Source organism: Nicotiana tabacum, chromosome 3, assembly GCF_000715075.1.
Source record: "Nicotiana tabacum cultivar K326 chromosome 3, ASM71507v2, whole genome shotgun sequence".
NCBI lineage: Eukaryota > Viridiplantae > Streptophyta > Magnoliopsida > Solanales > Solanaceae > Nicotiana > Nicotiana tabacum.
Window position 1 is genome coordinate 14,635,335 of NC_134082.1, and position 8,493 is coordinate 14,643,827.

Sequence of the window (8,493 nt, forward strand, 5' to 3'; positions counted from 1 at the left end):
CTCAAGACATGACTCACAAGTGCCACGCATTTTCATAACTTTCTCACTTACTCTAGCACAAAGGTCAAAACGTTTCCTTGCTTTTACAAATCATGTGACCTCCCACAACTAATATAGACTAGTTCCTCTCAACATAGTATTCACGAATATTTAGTAACTCAAAATAGGAAGAATTCTTAACTCACTCTTAGAATTGAAATTCATGTGCAACAGATGACATACCATATGCTTGCCCCCAGTGTAATACTCTACTAATTGAGCTTATTCAATCAAGGATCAAATAGGACTTTAATTGGTTGTAATGCAGGCTGAGGAAGAGTGTGATAAATATAGAATATAGTAGCTACACCTCTTTGAGCACTTCCATACATACACCATTTCATTTCACAATTTCAGCATTACTCTTATTGTTAAACCATCTCCAACCTTTTTGAGGTTTTACATAATAACAGCAAATCCCATTCTCTTTAAGCACCATAAGCTAGGGAATGTTACTAATGAAAATTCATCCCCTATATATATATACACACACATATATATGTATTTTTTTTCAAATAAACCAACAAATCTCTTCTCAACTTTAACAACATTAAAACAACACTAAGTGCTCATGAGAGATAGAAGTTCAAACAACTGATATATTTACATAAATTGGTAAGACTTATAATGTGGATGCCAAAGAAATAGGATTAACGGCTCAAAAGGTTTGACTAAAATATATAAAACTAGGTGGGAACAATTATAAAACTGGTTCAACAAAGAAATGTCTATATCATCTCCTAAACTGAATAATGCTACTATTTCGCTTTGCAAAACACTTAAAGGCAAGTTCTAGATATCAACTATTATGCACAAAATATTTCAGCAACCTCACTCACACATTGCCACACAACTCATTCAAGCTTGGATCTTTATCGACTCTCTAGTTAAAGCAGTTAATCATAGTTATAGATACACAATTTAAGGCACTTACTTTAGAATCAAGAACTGAGATTGAGCATCACAAATAAGATACATACAACTTCTGAAGCATGTGCATTTGAGGAAATTAACTCTGTGAGTTAGGAACTTTTTATTCAATTGAACTAGAAAATTACACGATACCCGGTTCAAATACACCTTTGAAAAAGAACCGTGGCGTAAAGAAAAACCAAGGGGAAAATTTTAATTTAAACCAAAACTAGCATACACTAAACTGAAATAAAAAGCAGAAATTTTTTTATAGCGTTTTTTTTAAATTTTACAAATTTCAACTTCATTTCCCTCAAGAAAATTCATCGTCGGGAAAAAAATTGAAATTAGTACCACTACTACCTACAAACGCTATAGTCTACCAAACCAAAAAGTTTAACAGTCTAAACAAAATCAAACAACCAAAAATACAAAAGTAAGTACATTACAATAGGGGCAAGTCACCCCGCACTTAAAAATTTGCATTGTCCCTAATGCAAAAGATCAAAAATAGATCAGAAAAGAGACTACCTGAGGCCATTGGCCTAAGCATCTTCATCTTCAAATGTGCTAGAGGGGGTGCCCTTCTGCCTCACCGTCGGCTACTAAATGCAACCCCAGATAGGCCAGTATTTGATCTTTTACTTGGGCGCCGAGACATTATACCTACACAACATGATTAATTAGCCAAAACACACAAAACTCATTTTAAAAGCAATTGGAGTAAATACCCCACACTTATGTTATTATCATGTTGACACTTAGCATGTAGAACAGGGATTCAGACTACCCTGTTCTTTAATTAAAATGATATAATGCTTATCGGCTTACCCAATCATTAGAGAGAATTGCAACAATTAAAAATAAAAATAAAATCATAAACTAAGATAGATTTTGATATTATTATAACTAAGCTAGATTAATATTAAACATGAACATAAAAAGAAATTAGTCTATTTTACAAAATTCAAAATTATTATACAAATACACTACATAGGTACATTAGCATGAATCCTACATATCATTTTATATCTAGCAAGCGAAAAATCATGGTGTAGCCTAATGTCATGGTTGTTATTAAAAATAACATCTCACAATGCAATTTATTTCTCAATTTGCAACATTACTCAATTTCATGTCACTTAGACATTTTAACAAACACATTGTAAGCATATCTTGTATTCTTAAAATTTCAACTTGAAATGAGGTAAATTCACCATATCAACAATACAAATATACCTCACTTCACAACTATAACATCACCGCATCTTCACAATAATTTTCAATGCACAAATTCATGCTTGTTCCTGACTAAAAACATCATAACTTTTAAAATCTAATATTTCTAAACTACAATTAAAAGTTAGTGATGTTAGTCATTGGGTTGCCTCCCAACAAGCGTCTGATCTAACGTCGCGGTACGACGTGAACCACTTTTTGTTTTCACCTTGAACTTATGAATTGTACCCCTAACAGGGTATCCAGTCTGTGGCTATGCACATTTGGTGGGACTACAAAGATAACCAGGCCAAGTAATAAATTTTTCACTCGGCACTTCTCGGCCTTTAGATGAGGAATGTAATTTTTGCTTTTGGCACAACAAATTCAAGAATATAGGCACTTTCACCCTCACTCTTTGACTCCCCCATAGGCTTAGATGGCTCGATTACTATCTTACTATCAAAACATAATGTGGAAAAATGATTGGAATGAGGTCTAATGCTCCATAACTCATGAATTTTACTACTATTTACATCCCCATTTATACACACACTCAATTCCCCTAAAGTAATATTATCTACTCCCTCACATGACTCTAGAGCACTCTTCTCAATATTGACATCCTCAAGAAAAACATGATCTAATGATTGGTATTCTTGTTTTAGCTCCTCAATTCGGTATAGAAGATTTTTTTCCAGCTTCATAGAATTCATCACTAAATTGTTGGGCGTTACATGCATCAACCTTTGCACTCAAATCTGAATCCAAGTTATGCACAACCAATCTAAAATTATCAATTTTTTGTGCAAGCTCATCTCTCTCCTTAGACCAATCTTTCATCAACGTTGTTAGTAAACAACGTCGTTCCGCAGATTCCCCTAATCGAGAATATCCATCCCAATAACAACCCTTACTCCCGTATTCAAATTCAGATCTCCAAGAGGGAGGCCATGACTAGCCCAAAATACGGGCCATAAAAATCTTCCGTCAACCAAGCGTCTTCATCATTAACCTTACCTCTGTATATAGTAATAAGTAAAGTATTGTTCCCACGAGGACTTATGATCAACTTATCAACTGATGCAAACTCAAACAATTATCGATTCAAGCTAATTCATCACAAAATACATAAATAACCAATTTACAATTTAACTAGTAGTCAAACAATAATACAACCCAAAGTTACTACGCCATTTATGGAGTTTTCTTTTAACAATTAATAAGAAAGATATTCCAGGGTTATGGGTTTGCTAGAGATCATGCTACGCTTTTAGCTTTAAAATGATTTATTGAATTATCTGGGTTATTGATTATAGGGTTGATAATATCCATAAGAATCTGTCGAATTCTTATGCACCTATTCAAGTTAAATTAATACATATATTTCTGTGGCATTAATATTAACTCAAATGCATTTACAATTCCTATTTTTCAACCAAACAAGGCAATTAAGTATAGTTCTATCTTAATCGCGAATCTTTCACCCGATGCCCAGGATCCAGATCTTGTTCTATTTGATTCTGTATGCAATCAAGAATTTTCTTTTTCAAGTTTAACTTAAGATTCGTAAATAGTATTTCACTGTTAGCTACACAGTAAAATAATTAACAGCATAATCAAATAAACAAACCTTAACGATAAATTCAAGATCATCAATTTAAGTTTCAAACAACATAATTATCTAACACCCATAACCCCAGAATATTGGGGTTTTTAGCTACTCATATTTATACAAACGTCAATAATATAAGTCTTAAACATCAAATAAATAGATACTAGAAGAAGGTTTAGAAAAACTCTTTTAATCCTTGCTCCAAAGTGTTGTCTCCTCTTGATTTTGATCCTCCAAGATGGATCTCCTCCTCTTTTTCTCTCCAAGAACAGGCCTGCCCTCCAATAATGGATGCTTTTACCTTTTTTAATCGTGTAGGAAGGGATTTTGACAATTATACCCTTTTTAGACCGAAATAGAGTAGTTCTGCAATTTTTACACGTTCGTGACGCCCCGTGCGACGCCCCGTGCGACGCGTACATGGATTGGACATAGGCAGAATACATTTTAACGGAGCAGAACAATGTAGCGCCCCACGCGGCGCGACAATGCAATGTTTTTGTGCTGCTTTGTTTTTTCATTAGTTTTGCTATCCCAGCTTGATTTGCGACCCCCGAGCACGATCCCGACTTGATTTATTTAGCTTTTACTCAGAGTTCAGAGTCCCAAATTAATCAAATTCATCCCAAATGAAATTCTTAATTCTGATTAGCTTCCTGCAACCATAAAGCATAATTTAGTACAATTCATTATCATTTAAGCTCAAACCTTTATAAAATGCAATAATTAAAGTGTTGTTACAACGACTAAAATACGAGTTTTTAGCCTATGATCAAGGGGCAACGTAAATTTCAGTTAAGTTTCAATATTTTAAGTTGGAAGATCCTTAGCACCGATACACCACCGTGTTTTTAGCATGGAGTCCGATCTCAGCCAGATCGGCTAAGCCGTCTCACCCCGATATATCTACCTATAATACTACTGTGTGCCGGCATGGCGTCCGATCTCAGCCTGACTGGCTAAGCCATCTTACCACAATGCCGTGTGGATCAACATCACATCACATCTTGATAGCAGTAATCTCATCCCATTCAAGGAAAAATATCTCAACACATAATTCTCATCTCATATAAGGGGAAACAACCTCATCACATTAACACGGGGATTTACCCCTTAATCACTCCTACACCGGCACGTGTAGTTTCGGGGTTAGGTTGTTCCGACCTACCCTTCCTCGGTGGCTAAACGATACTCCCAAAGCATTTATTGCTTAAAGGTATTTACTACTCATTTCATAATCATTTATATATCATTCATTTCATCGGCACCAATGGCCATAACGCAATATCATTCTTGGCACGTCGGTCGCACATCAGATTTCATGCCCTATTCTTTCACTTTCAAATATCATCATAGGTAATTCAACAAAAAGGCTTTTCAATATTAGACTTTTAAATATACTAGTGAGCACATAAGGGTGATAAGCACATGGAGATTTCTTACACCATTTGACGCAACATCTTTCATTTGAATTTGTCTTAAATTCACAATATTTCAATACAAGACTCATGCTTTGAACATGCCCCCGAAGAACACCATGATATCATAATAAAGTCGGCATATTTTATATATATATACAATTAACAAAAATTCTTTAAAAATTCTATAAATTTTTTTAAAACAATTAAGAAAAAATCTATTTATTGATTTTTGTAGGAGCATTTTTGGTGAGGAAAAATTACATGCTCACACTTACACGAACATCGTGGGATTTAATTCTAAGAGAGAAGTTTAGCCAACATACCTTGCTTTGATCTTCCTTACACTACTACATTATTCAAGTCCTAGCCACTTCGTTCTATTTAGAAATATATTAAAATTGAACATAAATTAGAAAGGAGTTCCTGGTTCTATCGAAGACTAGGTGGCCATTATGATTCCAAGGTCCTCCATGGTGGATTCCTTCATTTCACTACCCAAAGTCTACCCAATTGAGCTTACCAATCTTCTCACAATCCTTGATAGTACATGCATTCATAATGAACAACTCCCACACCCAGCAATTGCTTGACTTATTACCTATTTTCAGTTAAATCTCGTAACCGAAGGCTAGGGCTAGAACCTTACATTTTGGTTGAAGACCTTGGGAGTTACCCTTGTGAAGTCTTCAAGGCTTGAGCAAAGATTGATGAACAAATGACTTAGAAATTACTTTTCTCACTCTAGACTACTTTCCTCTCTCTAAAATATAAGTTTGAACCTTCTAAAATAATCCCTAAGAGTGTTTTATAAGAATGGGGTCGGGTTTATAAAATCAGAAAAATAAAGCCCTGATACAGATCTACGGTCGCATATATGACCGTGTAATGCTCATGCGGGCCGCAGAATGGCCCTCCAGAACTGGGCATTTTTGCTTCACTCTGTGACAGGCCTGCGATCCGTAAACCAATTTTACGATCGCATAATTTGCCGTAGAACTCCCCTCCGAAATTTTTTATGGTGGATCTGCGATAGATTGTGCGGCCCGCAAAATGATTATGCGGCCGCAAAATCGACCTCAAAATATTATCCAAAGTTTGCCCAGTTTTCTGTTTCACTCTGCGGTAGACCTGCGGTCCGCAGAGTGATTCTGCGGTCACATAGTTGATCGTAGAAATGCACTACTCTACCAAAAAAATTTCTTCAACTCCCCAACGCACTGCTCAACCCAAAAAGTCTGTACCTTAGCTTGCAAGCTCACCGCGAAGAATCTCTACAATCATCAACACATACTTCTACCTCGACAGCACGAAACCCTAGGTTTTATGTAAAAAAATTTGGGGCCTTACAAATTGAGAATAGACCCAACAAAGAAGTAATTGTCAAACAATTAAAATAATTAATTACCCAACAAATTACAATACTTAGTAGACCTAAACTATAAGATTACCCTTAAGAGTAATCATTCCTCTTGTGAATATATCCTGCGAGAGTTTGAATCAACAAGTTGGAAACACATGCTCCGCACAATTGTTCAATATTCAAAGATAAGCTAAACTAGAAATGACCCCATCATATGTTATTTACAACCAAGTTCATCTAACACGAAAAATTTCATCATTAATTGCGCAAATTCTAGCTTTTAAGTTATTTGTTGCAGTGGTATTAACAACAGTATTATCTAATGTGATAGTTAAAACTTTATTAATAAGACTATAAAATTAAAGTATTTCTAGAACAATAGTTGTAATATATGCTCTAGTGTATTTTGTAACAACAAATTTATAATCAATAATACGTTTTTGCATGTTCTAGTGAAGATCAACCCAATAACATGTAACTTTTAAATAATCATTGTCATTAGGACTACGACCTATATCAGATGTGATAGATATTTTACAATCTAATTGGTAAAATACACAACGTATGTACTAAAGATAGTCACTTTGAAATTTAAAAATATTATTTTTAATTATGGTCTTAGGACAACCTTGAAAAGCATGATTATAAGTTTCTTGTATATAATGCACAAAAGCAGGGTGAGAAGGAAAAGTAAAAGGTCAGTCAAAGAAATCGACCACTTTTGCTAATTTTTCACGATCTCTATCTTTGTTATAGAGACGTAGTATAGTTTCAGTAATAGGGTGAAGCTGTTGTTGGACATAGTTAGAACCCCCGCCAGATCCAGTAGGAGCGCAAGAACTGCTGCTAGGATCCGATATTTTTATGGTATCTATTTGAGATTTTATCCATATAGGTTTGTGTTTACCAAGCAAGTGCCTGTTTAAACCCCTCATCCCACCCAATTTTCACGTGTACCATATGCAAATTGTGCTTTACATTTTTTACAAGTAGCAACTGAAGCAACTTTACTTAAATAAAAAAAACTCCATACAAGTGATGTTCTCGTACGTTCTGCCTTAGCCTTACCCCTTACAGGAGATACATGAGGAGAGAAAGCTCCAGACTAAGATTGACTCTCAATTGGAGCTTATATTATTGGACTAGTGGGTGTTTCATCTTATTCATCTTCCTTATTTTCTTTTTCCTCATTTTCTTCTTCTTCATTAAAATTAATATCATTGCCAAATTATCTTTGTAGGTTTCATGATCTAGTGGTTCTTTCGGTTTAATATCATAAAATCTGGGGTGGTTGGGTAAAGGAAGTTTCATCAACATGAGTCATACCCTCTATATATTTTCTAACTCTAGCAATCGGATTCATATTACTATTAGAACTAGTACCTTTACTAATTTTTTTAAAAAAAATGGGTTAGTTATGCCAAATACTCTTTTAGGAGCCATAATTTAAATACGAAAAGTAAACAAACAAATAAAACACGAAAAGTAAACACTAAAATTAAATACTAAAATAATATACAAAAATTAAATATAAAAATTAAGAGATAGAATGAGTGCACCATCATTAAATATTTAAACTTGAAGAAATTGCCGAATTAATTTGAAGCTTGAAACTTGCTCAAATACTTGAAACGTAGTTGATTATGAGAAAACTGAGAGAAGAATATAGATAGAATGTGATGTTTGGCCAAAATGTTATACTTTTAGTACATTACTCGCCCTATATTTTGTTGGTTTAGTGATTAATTGTGCGACCTTTGAGCTAAATTATGTTGTTTTATGTGTAGGAGCATCGGAAGAAAGAGTCGAATGAAAGTTGCACGAAAAGAGGACGAAAATGCAAGAAAAGAGTACAAAATACCAAGTACCCAAACTGTGCTACAGGCCAAGCATAGCCAGCTATATAGTCAGCTTGACCACGCTACAGG